At 39.4% G+C, this 14000-nt stretch overlaps 1 protein-coding gene across 3 annotated transcripts in view; it reads left to right on the top strand.

Moving 5' to 3' along the window:
* The first annotated feature begins 206 nt into the window (after window positions 1-206).
* Window positions 207-14000, top strand: part of PPM1A (protein phosphatase, Mg2+/Mn2+ dependent 1A) — a 39147-nt gene continuing 25353 nt past the window's right edge. The window contains exon 1 of one of the 3 annotated variants that reach the window (XM_055304577.1): window positions 207-625. The gene's annotated coding sequence lies outside the window, so the exon portion shown is untranslated. Of the gene's footprint in view, window positions 626-1158; window positions 1339-14000 lie in introns of those variants that run through there. The other 2 variants (XM_055304574.1, XM_055304576.1) reach the window with 2 other exon arrangements.

Raw genomic sequence — 14000 nt, 5'->3', positions numbered from 1 at the left:
TGCGGCTGCCCCTCCCCCGCCGGCCGGCCCTCGCCGCAGTTCCTGCCCGACGACATCCGGGTCTCTCCAGCTGCTCCGCCGCGCCGCAGCTGTAGCGGCCGCCGGGCCCGCGGGGCGGGGCGGACGGAGGAGTCGGGGAGGGGCGGCCCGGCGCCGTCGTGAGCGCGCCTGCGCGGGGACGCGCTCGAGGCGGCGGCGGCGGCGGCGGCGGCGGCGGCGCTACGGGCGGGAGCGCGCGCGGGAGCGAGGGAGCAGTGGTCTCGGCGCCGGCCCGGCCCGCAGCTTTGGGTGCTCGGGCGGCTGCAGCGCCGGAACGGGCGGTTGGGGAGGGGGGGTGGGGGGGCGCCAGGCAGGTGAGGCGCGAAAGCGATGAATCTTCGGCTCTTCCTCCTCCTCCTCCGGGACCCGCTCTCCGCCTCCCGCTCCAACGCCCGGATGATCTGAGCCGCGAGGGCGCCGAGAGCCGGGGGCCCGGACGCAGCCCGGCTCCTCCCCTCCGCCGCCCCCTCCCCGGCCTGACCTGGCCGGCGGCCGCCGCGGTGACCCCCTTGCAGCCCCCTCCCCGGTCGCCGTCGCCGCCGCTGCCTTGGCCGACCAGGGACCTGCCCGCCCGCGGCTGCTCCGGGTAAGCGCGACGCTCGGGCCGAGGGCGGGCGGGCGGGCGGGCGGGCCTGCGCGGCGGCGGCGGCGGCGGCGGCCAGGCCTGGGCCTGGGGCCTGTAAACAAGCCGGGCGTCTGCCCGGGCGCTCCCGGGAGGAGACACGACAACTCCACCCCCTGGCCCGGCCTCCTCCCCGAAGCCGGGCGCCGGGCGGAGAGGGGTTAACGCTCCGCGAGGGCGGTGGCGGCGGCGGCGGGGAGGCGGGGAGGCGGGGGCGGGGTGTCGGGGGCGGCGGCGCGGGGAGGGGGCGCGACCCTGCCGCCGCCGAGGCCCGGCGGGTGTTCGCGGCCGCGACGCGGGCGAGGGCCCCAGGCCAGCCTGGCCCGAGCACCGCGGGCGGAACTTTTCCGGAGCGAAGAGTGGGGCGTCGCGGCGCCCCCACCCGCCGGGCGGCCCAGGGCTCCAGCCCCTGGGAGGGAGGCCCGGAGGAAAGAAGGGGGGTAGGTTTCCTTTGGACCGGGCTTGGCCTCGAGGCACCAGACTCTGGAGGGTTTGCTTCGGGTTTTATAGGGGGGCTGAGCTGAGAGTGAGGCTGCCCCAGAACTCAAGTCTGTGATGCCTCCAGCCCATTCATTATTGAGACATCGAACACCTCCCTGGAGTCCATCACCCTGATTTCTTCTCGTATTCTTGACTGTGCGAGGAAAGTTCTTCTTGTTAAGAGTTCGGCGGTGGAGGTATGGGTTCTGTTCTGCTTGTAGATTCAAATATTTTCGGAGAGCCTCCTACCAACCGCAGTTTAGAGACGTTTTGAGAATTTCATCACCGGAGGTATTTTTCCTTTTCTCTTTTCAAGCACCGCACGGTACTTAGAAACCCACAAAGGTCATATACTTAAGTTGGCCGAGCCGAGAAATTAGACGCGCCGCCCCCATCCCCACCCCTGAATTTTCTGCAAATTGCACTGATGAGCGGAATGAATTTTAAGAAGCGGTTGGAAGAGTGACGGGAGGAGGTATAAAAATCAATGAGATACAGAGGTATTGTTTGACCAGAGTAGAGGGTTTTTGACATTATTGAAAGAAATTTAATTTTTTTTTAAATTGTTCTGAGGGAAAAGGCTTGATCTTTTCAGATTTGCATGTTGGGATTTTAAACACAACCAGTTTTTAGATGCAACGAGCTCTGAAGAGTCAGAGGATTTATTTAAACGGCCCTCTGCTGAGCCTTAGGGGTTCCAGAGCTCAGAGGGTTCAACGGAGCTTACTCTTCAATTCCTCTTCAACCGCAACAACTTCACTTTTACAACTTTTGTATTTTTACATGGTGGGCCTTTTACAAATATTGTATTTCTTTAGCTCTTTACAGATTAGAAAATTGATTAGGGAGATGGTGACCCACTCTCCTGTTTTCTAATCATAGATGTTACCTGTGATCTAATGTTTCTTTGTTAGTAAATGATTTGAAGCACAAAGTAACATTCCTTGACCTGACGTTGTAGTTGTGTTCTTACATGTAACTCATGGATCTGAATAAATATTCAATCACATAGGGATGATTACTTTTAAGCTTCAAGTTTAGGCAGTACCACATTATTGAAACCTTAATGAGAAGTGCACATGGAAGTTACTTAAGACGTTTTTGATTTGATATCATCAAACATTATTCACATCAGTGAAGTGATTTCATTAGGGGGGAGGTATATAAGACCAGGAAGTTTGGCTAGCTACCTCAGTATATATTTGAGAAATAACAGGGTTGAATGATAGAGTAATTAAAATTCTTTTTTTAGGGGTGCCTGGGTGGCTCAGTCCGTTAAGCTTCCGATTCTTGATCTCAGCTCAAGTCTTTATCTCAGGGTCATGTCTCAGGGTTGTGAGTTCAAGCCCTGCCTTGGGCAGGAGCCTACTTAAAATTTTTTTTTTAGTTTCTTTTTCGGTGGAAATTTACATGACTTTCTTTAAAAATTCTTTTTTAAAAAAATAGGTTATATGTTTTTTGTATTTTAGTTTGAAGGGCTGGAGAGATGACCATATTTACAGTATAACATGTTGAAGGGAACACTGTACTAGGGAGATAAGAATTATTTAGTCATGGCTGTGCTCCAAAGTAAGTGTCCATGGACAAGTCCTTTAACCTTTTGAGTCTCAGCTAAAAATCAGTAAAGCCAGAGTGGTATACTATATTAAATTCATGGCCAGTTGTTAAATTTTTTTTATTCTCTTAACATTGTCTATTCAATATGCCTTGACAAAATGCCTGGTATAAGCCAGGCACTTAGATGTTTCAGTATTCTAAACCTGCATGCTATTTAAAAATAAGTGTCTTCTTTAAAAGAATTTTGAGTTGGTGATTGGTCTTATGGGGTGATATTCCTGTAGGTGGGCTTTATTGATTTTTCTGTTGGGAATGGGATGTCTTGAAAAACTTTTGGGTGGAAGAAGGATGGTGATTCCACAGGAGACAAAGGGTGGTTGAGACTACAGGTTTGAACAAGCACAGGACCCTTGGTAGTTTGATGTGAAAGGCATTATAAGAACATATTATGAAGGTGTTTCTGTGAGTTCAAGCTGGGTCTTGCTTATCTTGACTTGTTAATAAACCTTTGTCTGAGAATTTGTTTCCTAATACCTAGTTTTTTTCCAAAGGAATCTATAGCAGTGTCATGTCACATGGTAAACATTGCTGAGCAGTTACCAAAAACTTCGAATTTGTTTAGATTATACCTAGACTGTTTATTATAATAGCTAATAGAATGTGTAGCTAATTCTGGCTTAGCTATGAATGCTTATTTATTTAGAAATTTAAAACTGAAGAGTGACATACATATGTCCACAGGGAGCTTGTTGTCCCTGAAATGCTCACCTATGAGAGCTGCATTAATTTCTTAAGCTGTAAGTCTGTGATCATGTAGATAAAATTAATTATAGGGTGATATTTTGACAATTCCCCTCCTTCCCCCAAGTGATTACCTAACTCTTGCCTAGGCACCTGACTCTTGAGTAGTACTGATTACTTTCCATCCTTAGATCAGAGAAGGGAAGCAGCCATGTAAGAAAATGGGCTCAAAGGGAGTCCTATAAGAGTTAAGCAAGAAGATAAAACAAGGTGTGGCTCTGTGAAATATGTGGACCTTGGGTGAGGGGAAGGTGTGAGGCAACTAGGTAAAAGTTTGTATCTTCCTATACCTTAGGTAGTAACTTATGCCAGAATGTGTTCTTTCATCTCAAATAATGTTGGTAACAGATTTTTAAAATTCAGTTTCTTCATTTATTATCGCATTTATTAGCCAAGACGTTCTCTGAATTTCTATCTTAAGAGATTATTAACCACCCTTATATGAAAGAAGCTTGGGTTAAATTATATCAAAATCAAAAGGTTGATTATATTTTTCTTTTGCTCTTTCTAATGTCTAATGTATTTCATGTTACATGAGTAACAATTTTATATTTTATTGAGTCTCCAAAATCTATTCCTTGATGATTTTGACCTTTGCATGCCCTTGCTCTCTATGTACTACCTAGATAATCTCTTTACCTAGCTTTTCTTTTGCTGAGGCAGGTAGGAGGATAGAAAAAGGAAACGATTAAGAGAGGTGAGCTTCTATATACCTTTATCTAAAATGTAACAGCCTTTAGAATTTTTTTAAGAAACAGAGAGAAAAGTACTAGATGTTAATGTGTATTAATAAAGTAGACTACTGATACTGTGTTTATGAAATTAGAGATGTTTTAAACATTCCTTGAATAAATGTGTGATAAAAGTGGGAGATTGAGTTTTTATAATTCTTAGTATGTTTATATGGAATCCATTGACAAAGTTTATGTAGTATTCATATTTAGGACCTAGATTGTTAGGGTTTTGTAGCTGATATGATTTGAATTAAAATCCTGTGAGAACAGACTACTTTTTTTTTTTTTTTTTAAGAGAATCTTTTTTTTTTTTAAGTTTTTTTTTTAATTTTTATTTATTTACGATAGTCACAGAGAGAGAGAGGGAGAGAGAGAGAGAGGCAGAGACACAGGCAGAGGGAGAAGCAGGCTCCATGCCGGGAGCCCGACGTGGGATTCGATCCCGGGTCTCCAGGATCGCGCCCTGGGCCAAAGGCAGGCGCTAAACCGCTGCGCCACCCAGGGATCCCAGAACAGACTACTTTTGATACAGAATAAAGTGAATAATAAAAGCCATAGTTTATTAACCATTTGTCAGGCTTTAATTTTCCCCACAACCCTGTAAATGATATGATGTTATTTCTGTTTTACAAATGAAGAAATATATACTCATAGAATCTAAGTAACATGCCAGGATCAGAACTGTGTAGATATAAAACTATTTTCAAAATATTCCTAAGTGAATTTTTCCCAACTAGATGAGCCGTCTTTTTCCTAAGAATCAAAACCTGAAAAGCTGAATGCTAACACTATGATTCAAATTCCTCAAATTAAATGATACCTTATAAACTTATGAATAAAGTCTTCCAATACAGGAGTCTCTTCTGAAACATTTGGAAAAGATTTCAGTTCATTTTCTCATTTCCTAAGTTTCAGGAGTCAACAGAGCGAAACAGTTTTGTCTTCAACTATCATTGTTTAGATTGAGGAATAGAATCAATATAAAATTCTCAAATGGTTGATATCCTTAATGAAGGACTAAGGGAACTGTTTCTAAGTACTTACAGTCATACATAGAACCACATTAAAGGCTTTAGAGAGGAGTTGGTAGTAAAATTTCCTGATGGGGTGACTTGGAGCAAGTTCCTCGATTTCTCCTAGCCTCAGTTTTATCTGTCTTATGGGAGACTTATACCTTTCTCATAAGGTATTCTTGAAGATTAAGTGAGATGATTGTTTAAAATACTTGATGTTTTCTACCATGAAGAAAGTACTAAATAAATAGTAGCTGCTATTGAGTTTGTGAAATCTCGAGATAGAAGAATAGAGACTTACTGAGTGTAAGTCTTTGAGTACCGTTTTAGTAGTGATCCTGGAAACCTTACTATGAGAGATTGAGTAGAGACTTTAGAAGAAGTTATAAAAGTTGTAGGCATATAGAATTTACATATAAAAGTTAAGTGTTAAGAGGTAATTGAAGAGAAAGTTGAGTATGAGTAGATGTATTTGACTATATGAAGCTGAAGAGGTCATGGGTTTGAGTTAATGGTTAGGTGGGAATAGATGATTAAATAGAGGATAAAGAGTAAGAGTAATAAAGCAAAGGTGAATGTTCAGACTAGAATGATCAGTAAGTGAAGAAAGACAGGGTGGGTATTTTGAAGAGAAGGTACAGTTTATGATTAGAAATGAGCAAAAAGATACTGCTATGGAAAAAATACAAGAGAGTAAGAAAACTAAATTCTAACTAACTCTAGTTCTTGTAAAACAACAACAACAACAACAACAATAATAGGGAGTCTTTATATAAAAGGTATAAAGGCCAGGGCATCTGGGTGGCTCACTGGTTGAGCATTTGCCTTTGACACAGGTCGTGATCTCAGGGTCCTGGGATCAAGTCCTGCATCGCCTCCCCCTCTGCTTATATCTCTGTCTCTCTCTGTGTGTCTCTCATGAATAAATAAATAAAATCTTTAAAAAAATAAATAAAGGGTATTAAGGCTTTGTAGTGGTCCTGTGTTATTTAAGGTTGAAAAACTGTGTTAGAATAGTGCAGGTCTTATCACTTCATACCCAAACCATGGTTTTGGCACTCCAGTTGGTCTTTCCCCCTTTCGTTTTGTGCTGTGTCTCTCTCCTCCATTCTATAAACCATCACAAACTCCTTAAGTACTGTTTATATCGTATTATTTCTCTTCTCAGTATACTTCGGGAATCCCTTTTTTCTCTAGGATAAAATTTAAAATTTGCTGGGCATTTGACACTTTACATAATTGAACCTCAGGACTGATCTATTTCTTTTTTTTTTTTTTCTTTAAGATTTATTTATTTTGGAGAGAGATTGAGTATGAGGGGAGTGAGTGGGGGCAGAGGGAAAGAATCTCAAGCAGACTCCCCACTGAGTGGGGAGCCAGATGTGGGACTTGATCTCATGACCCATGAGATCATGACCTGAGCCAAAATCAGAAGTCAGATGCTTAACCATCTGAGCCACCCAGGCGCCCTGGGGCTGATCTATTTCAACCAAACCAGTACATTTGCCATCTCTGGAACACACCCTGTACTTTTATCTCAGTGCATCGATGCTAATGCTAATTGGTAGCTTGAAATTCTTGCCCTTCCCTTTCTAGCTTTTGCTTTCTTTCTTTTTCTTTTCTTCTTCTTTTTTTTTTTAGCTTTTGCTTTCTTCTTTATCAGAGCTCATTTCTAATATTTCTTCTACAAAGCCTTCTCTGATCAGTGTTTGATCTCTCATTTCTCTGTACTTCTGTAGCAGTATCTCACTGTACTATTAGCATGGCTTTAGTTGTATACTTTATTGCTAGGTATTTGTTTTCTAATTATAACTGTGTTCAATGTAATCATAAAATTCTGAAGGGGAATATACAATAACTTTTTATTATCCCCAAAGCTTACCACAGTGGCTTGTGGATAGTAGATATTCAGATATTTTGTAAATATTAGGCAAAATCTACCTGACAATAGAAATGATTGCTGTAGGAGGTGATGGAAAAGTTAAGAGCTTTCAGGTAGCAGATATGACTATTTTTCCTATATATTATTTTGGCTGAACCTGGATATTTAAGTGTGAAGATTATACAAATCAGAAATGTGACAGAGTTCTTATGTTGGTATAGAAAATTAGGTTGATTGATTCTAGACCTAAAGGTTTCATTTTAACTTCCACTGTTTTTGCTTTGAGGGTTAACAGGACATTCATAATTATGCATTTCTTTCCAGATGCACGATACTATGCATATATACCTTTATAGATACTTGCACTAGGCAACCTTTTAAATGAGAGATGTGGAATCACAGTAATTAGATGATGTATTAGTTAAAGAAGGGAGATAACTGATTGAATTTGAACCAAAGCAAATACCTAATAGATGAGTGGTCTGTTTTCATAAACATTTAAGCTAAGTATTAAACCATACCAGGGGATCCCTGGGTGGCTCAGCGGTAATTTAGGGCCTGCCTTTGGCTCAGGGCATGATTCTGGAGTCCTGGGATTGAGTCCCACATTGGGCTCCCTGCATGGAGCCTGCTTCTCCCTTTGCCTGTATCTCTGCGCCTCTCTCTCTCTCTCTCTCTCTCTCTCGAATAAATAAATGAAATCTTTAAAAATAAGTAAATAAACCATACCAAAACTGATAAACTATTTCCAGTATTTGGAAAATGCATAGTAAAATTTCCTTTATTGAATTTTTAAATGGATAATTTTATATAGGCAGTCTGGTTGCTTAGGCCCATTTATTGGAGTATGATACTAATGAGACCAGAGTAATTTGATTCTTTGTGGCCCTTTTAAGGTTTTCTAGCCTTAACATGAGCTACTAATAATGATAGCTGACATTATTGAGCAGTATGCCAGGCATTATCATAGAAAAATTTTGATTACTATATCATTAAATCTTCCTATCTGTATATGAGATAGATACTATTATTACTTGTATCTTCTAACAGATGAGGAAATTGAGACAAAGGTTAAGTTACCTTTTCAAAGTTTCACAGCTAGTAATAGAAGTTAAACATGTCCTTGGACTTTTCATAGTTAATATATATATGGGTCACTGCAGTTTTATTGCTCCTGCTAAAAAACTGTTGGCAGTTATGATGGTTTAGAAAATCCTTGGTTATGAGGGTAAGACTACAGTTCCATTGTATCCAGTGAGTGAATCGGGATTGAGGTGGAAGTATACACTAAATTTGAAAAGTGTGGTATCGTATGTTATGTCAGTTCCCTTTTAGAACTTTTCACGGAGCTATTAAATTTTGTAAGACAAGAAAAATATAAGATATATGCATAATACAACTAGTACCACAAGCCATACACAGCTTTGCCTTATGGCTTATTCATTACTTTGCAACCCACTGACAAATGATTTCTTCAGTCCTTTATTCACATTAAATTCTTAGTAAATTTAAGGAGATGGTCTTAAACACAAGCTACCTAATTAAACTTACAATAGAAGATACACAATAGGGGCACCTGGGAGGCACAGTTGGTTAAGCATCTATCTTTGGCTCAGGTCATGATCTCAGGGTCCTGAGATGGAGCCCCACATTGGGCTCCTTACTCAGCGGTGTCTTCTCCCTCCCCCTTTCTCTGTGATCTCTCTTGCTTTCAGTCTTTCTTAAATAAATACAAATTAAAAAAAAAAGAAGTTATACCATAAATGGAGTATTTCAATATTAAGATTTATTAAAAATAAATTCCTTGAAAGCAGGGACCAGGTTTTTTTTTTTTTTTTTTTAATTTATGATAGTTACACACACAGAGAGAGAGAGAGAGAGAGGCAGAGACACAGGCAGAGGGAGAAGCAGGCTCCATGCACCGGGAGCCTGATGTGGGATTCGATCCCGGGTTTCCAGGATCGCGCCCTGGGCCAAAGGCAGGCGCCAAACCGCTGCGCCACCCAGGGATCCCCAGGACCAGGTTTTATTCACTTTAATAGATACTCAATATATGGTTGTTTAATCTTTGTAGTCTCCTTGCTTATTTTCTGATAAACACTTGACAAAGAAAATTGAACATGAGCCAGAAGTATAGCAAACTGTGAGAGCATAGGTCTCATATAATCCATTTTAAATTTAGGCTAGTTCTTTTATTTATTTTTAAAATATTTTATTTATTTATTCATGAGAGAGAGAGAGGCAGAGTCCTAGGCAGAGGGAGAAGCAGGCTCCCTGTTGGAAGACTGATGTGGGACTTGATCCCAGGACCCCAGGATCATAACCTGAGCCAAAGGTAGATACCCAACCACTGAGCCACCCAGGTGCCCCTAGGCTAGTTCTTTTAATTCATCTGTGACATGACCATTCAGGCAAAGATGTAGATAAATGGGGTGGTGGTGGTGGTGGTGTTGGTGTTATTTTGTTTTGAATCATGCTGTATGTAGCTTAATTCTTTTATTTAGAGAATATGTATTCAAGAATTGTGCTATTTCTAAGAATGTAATTCATTACTGATTTTGAACAAATGCCTTGGGGGTGTTTTTAGCACCTTTTTTTTTTTTTTTAGCACGAATGGTAGAAAATTGCATCTAACTTGGTATTATGTCTATAGGAGATGCAGCTTGCTTACCTTTGTTATCAAAGTTCAGAAATGAAAATATTAATGATAAGGATAAGCAAGGAGTGGCTGTATAGTGTTTTTGTGGGTTTTGTTTTGCAGACAATTACAAAACTTACCAAGCTTTAGAAAAATATCTCTGCAGTATTCCATCATGTTTCAGAATGTAAATAGTTGGTAAATAAAATTTTCACTTTCTATAAAGCAGTAGATTATTATCCTGGCTGAGAGTCTTCTTATAAGGCTGTTTTGGATATTAGGGGCTGATCTTAGATGTGGCAATTTTTGTTTTGTCCGCCCTCAGCTTAACCCCTTTATTACTCCATATTCTGTCATCTTCATTTTTCTCTGTGTAAATGCTTCCTGATAGTATAAGCAAGTAAGTACCTCAGCTAGTCAGCCATCTAGTGTGATCTTGTACTAGTTTGCTACAGCCAGTAGAATAAGGAGCTCCTTACATGCATATGGGATTAATTCATTTTATATACAATAAAACTCCCAGACTAAGTTAAAGATGTTATTGTCTAAAATACATTGAAAGTGGGTTTCCTAGCTCTCAGAAATTATTCCTTTGTGTCTAAATTACCTTATATTTTACTTCTCATATAGAAAACACTTTTAAAAAAACTTACCCATTCGTGACCATTAATTGAATGAACAGATAAATAAATAAATAGCTCAGGGAAAGAGAATGTATAGGCTCTACCTCTCATCAGAACTACATCTTTCTCTTTTGTCCCCTCCAATATATTTTATGGGGCATTTTTAGTAATGAGAGTGTCAATGATGTCAGGAAACTTAAAAATCATGAATGAACACGATCTGAAAATCAAGTTTTTAATTGACGAGTTGCACATTTGCTTTAGAGTCCAGTATTTTATTAGAAATAATTACATTTCTTTGAGATTTTAAAAATTAGAACTATGCATTCTGTAGAATAACAAAATGGAAATGATAATATACAGTTTGTTTTCGGGTCCTCTTCTATGGGAATACATTTTCCTGGGGAGAAAAGAATTCCTAAGTCTGTTGACAAGAGAGAAGTCATGATGATGGCTATCATTCCTTTGTCCTACATATTAAACAAGTGTCTCACTATTTATAAAGTATTATGACTAGAAAAGACACGATCCCTTCCTTCATGAATCTTAAAATCTAAAATGAGAGAATTCACAGGGTCTTATATACTATGATGAGGGTGAAATACAGTATTCTGTGAGCTTGTGACTAATGGTAGATCTATTTCCTGAGACAGAGAACTGGTTAGGAGAAGCGGCAGGGAATTGAGAAATTCATTTTAGGTCATGTCATTTGAGCTGTGGCTAATCAAGTATAGGAGGTAGTTAGATATATATTTTCTAAGCTATTAGAAAGATGGAATTTTCACTTAAAATTTTTTTCCTCTTACTTCCCCAACACCTTTTTTCTTTTCTCTTTTCTTTTCTTTTATTTTTTTTTTATTTTTTATTTACTTATGATAGTCACAGAGAGAGAGAGAGAGAGAGGCAGAGACACAGGCGGAGGGAGAAGCAGGCTCCATGCACCGGGAGCCCGATGTGGGATTCGATTCCGGGCCTCCAGGATCGCGCCCTGGGCCAAAGGCAGGCGCCAAACCGCTGCGCCACCCAGGGATCCCCCTCTTTTCTTTTCTTTTTTTCTCTTCTCTTCTTTCTTTTCTTTTCTCTTCTTTTCTTTTTTCTTTTCTTTCTATTTTATTATTTTATTTATTTATTTATTTATTTATTTATTTATTTATTTATTTATTTTTATTTATTTATTCATGAGAGACACAGGCGCAGAGACCTAGGCAGAGGGAGAAGCAGGCTCTGTGTGGAGAGGCTGATGCGGGACTCGATCCCAGGACCACAGTATCATACCATGGGCCAAAGGCAGATGCTCAACCACTGAGCCATCCAGGCGTTCCCCCAACACTTTTCCATACACACAAAGCATCTCATCAAAACTTGTGGACTCAGTGAATGAATCTGCTCTTCAAAATGTTAGATTTTATGGACAGAAGTTTTCCTCTTAGAGGCAAATACATTTTGGTTCTTCTAGCAGTGACAATTCATGTGTAAAATACTTAAAATTGCTGCATAGTTTGTGAATAAACCATTTGTCATCTTAAATATGTAATAACTTTTATTTTCCCTTTCTTTCAGGTTACCATCATACATTTATAAGTGTTCTGTCACACAGGGGGTTTTGTTTGTTTAGGCAAAAGAAAAAAGAATGGATTGGCTAAGGGAGTCAGTTATTATTTTCTGGGTCAGTCTCAGTCTGAATCCTCAAATATACAAGGATTAAAAAATAGCAAACTGGAAATTGAATCCACTCCTGTAGTCAAGTTTCAAAACTGAGAAACTGGAAATAGTTAACAGATGAGGCAAATTGAGATTGTGAATACTATTGAACATTCTTAGAAAACTTTGAAAACTAAATATGCTTTCCACATCTTTTCAATGTTTTGCTCATACTTTAGTTGTTAGTGGAAATAGGTCAGTATCTAATTTTTATAGTCCCTAGAACCCACCAACTAAATTAAGCTTAGATATTTTTCAGGTAATTATGTACTTCTAAAGTTTATTTTTAAAATTGTGCAGGCACATACCTTTGTTGAAACTTATGACTACCTCATGGAGTATGTAATTCATATTACAGTACATGTCTAGAAGATATTGATATATTAAAAAATTGTGAAATATGAAGGAAACCTCAAAAGTGGCAAGCTCTGTCTACATGTACCCTGTGAACTTGAGACCCCTGCTAATACCTACACCAGGCAACTATGGTTTCGGTAGTTGTAAATTTTTACCTAATTCAGCAAAGACTGGTTATTTTAATGATTTTTGGTAGGAAAAAAAATGACGTGTTATGGACTTAATGGAAATACTATTTAGCATAGAAGAGCTGTATCTGACTTATTTTGGTTGGTTTGGTTACTTATGGTTTGCTTTTTGAAATTTCACTTTTAAGGTTAATTCGGGGCATTTAAATTTAGATATTTAACTCAGTGACACTCTTGCATTTTAATTCATTTGGATGAAATTTGGTTTTTTTTGGAAAAAGTATTTAATTCAAAAGGTCAGTATTTAGTTGAAGCTATAAGATGAAATGTTGAGCTGAGGAAGTTTTCAGTAATTTTTGAAAAAATTTAATATTGTATTTTCCATGTTGCTTCATATACTCCAGCCATTTTAAAAATCTTTTTATGCAAAATAAAATATAGATACAGAAAACTATAAAACTATTAAATGCAATCTTTATTTTTTAACAAAACTATTAATAGTTTTAATAAAACTATTAAAAATCAATCTTTTTAAGTGACTTTCCTGAGATATAACTCACATAGCATAAAATTTACCCATGTAAAGTTAGCAGTCAGTAGTTTTTAGTGTATTCACAAAATTGTGCAACCATTAACCACAATTTAATTTTAGAACATTTACATCACCCCCAAAGAAACTTTGTACTCATTAGCAGTCACTCCACATTCTTCTCTCCCCCAGCCAGTATCAACCACTCATCTACTCTCTGTCTCTGTACATTTTTTTTGTGGATATTTCATATAAATGGAATCCAGATAACTTTTTAATCAGTTAATTTCTGGCCTTTATAAACAGCTTGTATATCTTGTGAGATAACCAGTGATGAATAATGTAGCTTCCTTTTGTAGCTTAAATACTGGTTGTTTCCTCCTCCTCTGACCAGGAAAAATAATTCAGTAATTGGGAGACTGTATCCAAATTTAAACCGACAATTAGGCTCTTCATTAGTATTAAAATTTCAAAGACTATACATCATTAGTCCTCATCCAGAAGTGCTTTTTTTTTTTTACTGTGGGTTGCTCAGTAGTTCTTCAGCTTTCCCTAAAGTATTGGTAGAGTAGACATTTCTCTTCTGTCTTTCAAACTCAGGCTTGCAGTTCACAGAAATGTTTCCCCTTGCAGCTGACTTGCCTGAACTCTATCTACCTTCTTATTCCCCTAAATCCAAGAATTAGAATTAAAGGCAAGAACAGGAAAATAGAAGATGAAATTGATCAGTCTGGGAAGGGACAACATTCTACTGATGAGAACAGGAATAGAAATGGTATAAAATTGGCAAGGAGACTGAATTTGTTTTTGTTTTTAAGATTTCATCTATTTATATGAGAGAGATCATAAGCAGGGAGAATGGGAGGGACAGAGGCAGAGGGAGAAGCAGACTCCCT

The sequence above is a fragment of the Nyctereutes procyonoides genome, unplaced genomic scaffold (genome assembly GCF_905146905.1).
Source record: "Nyctereutes procyonoides isolate TBG_1078 unplaced genomic scaffold, NYPRO_anot_genome, whole genome shotgun sequence".
NCBI classification, from domain to species: domain Eukaryota; kingdom Metazoa; phylum Chordata; class Mammalia; order Carnivora; family Canidae; genus Nyctereutes; species Nyctereutes procyonoides.
This window is presented reverse-complemented; position numbering and strand designations above follow the sequence as displayed.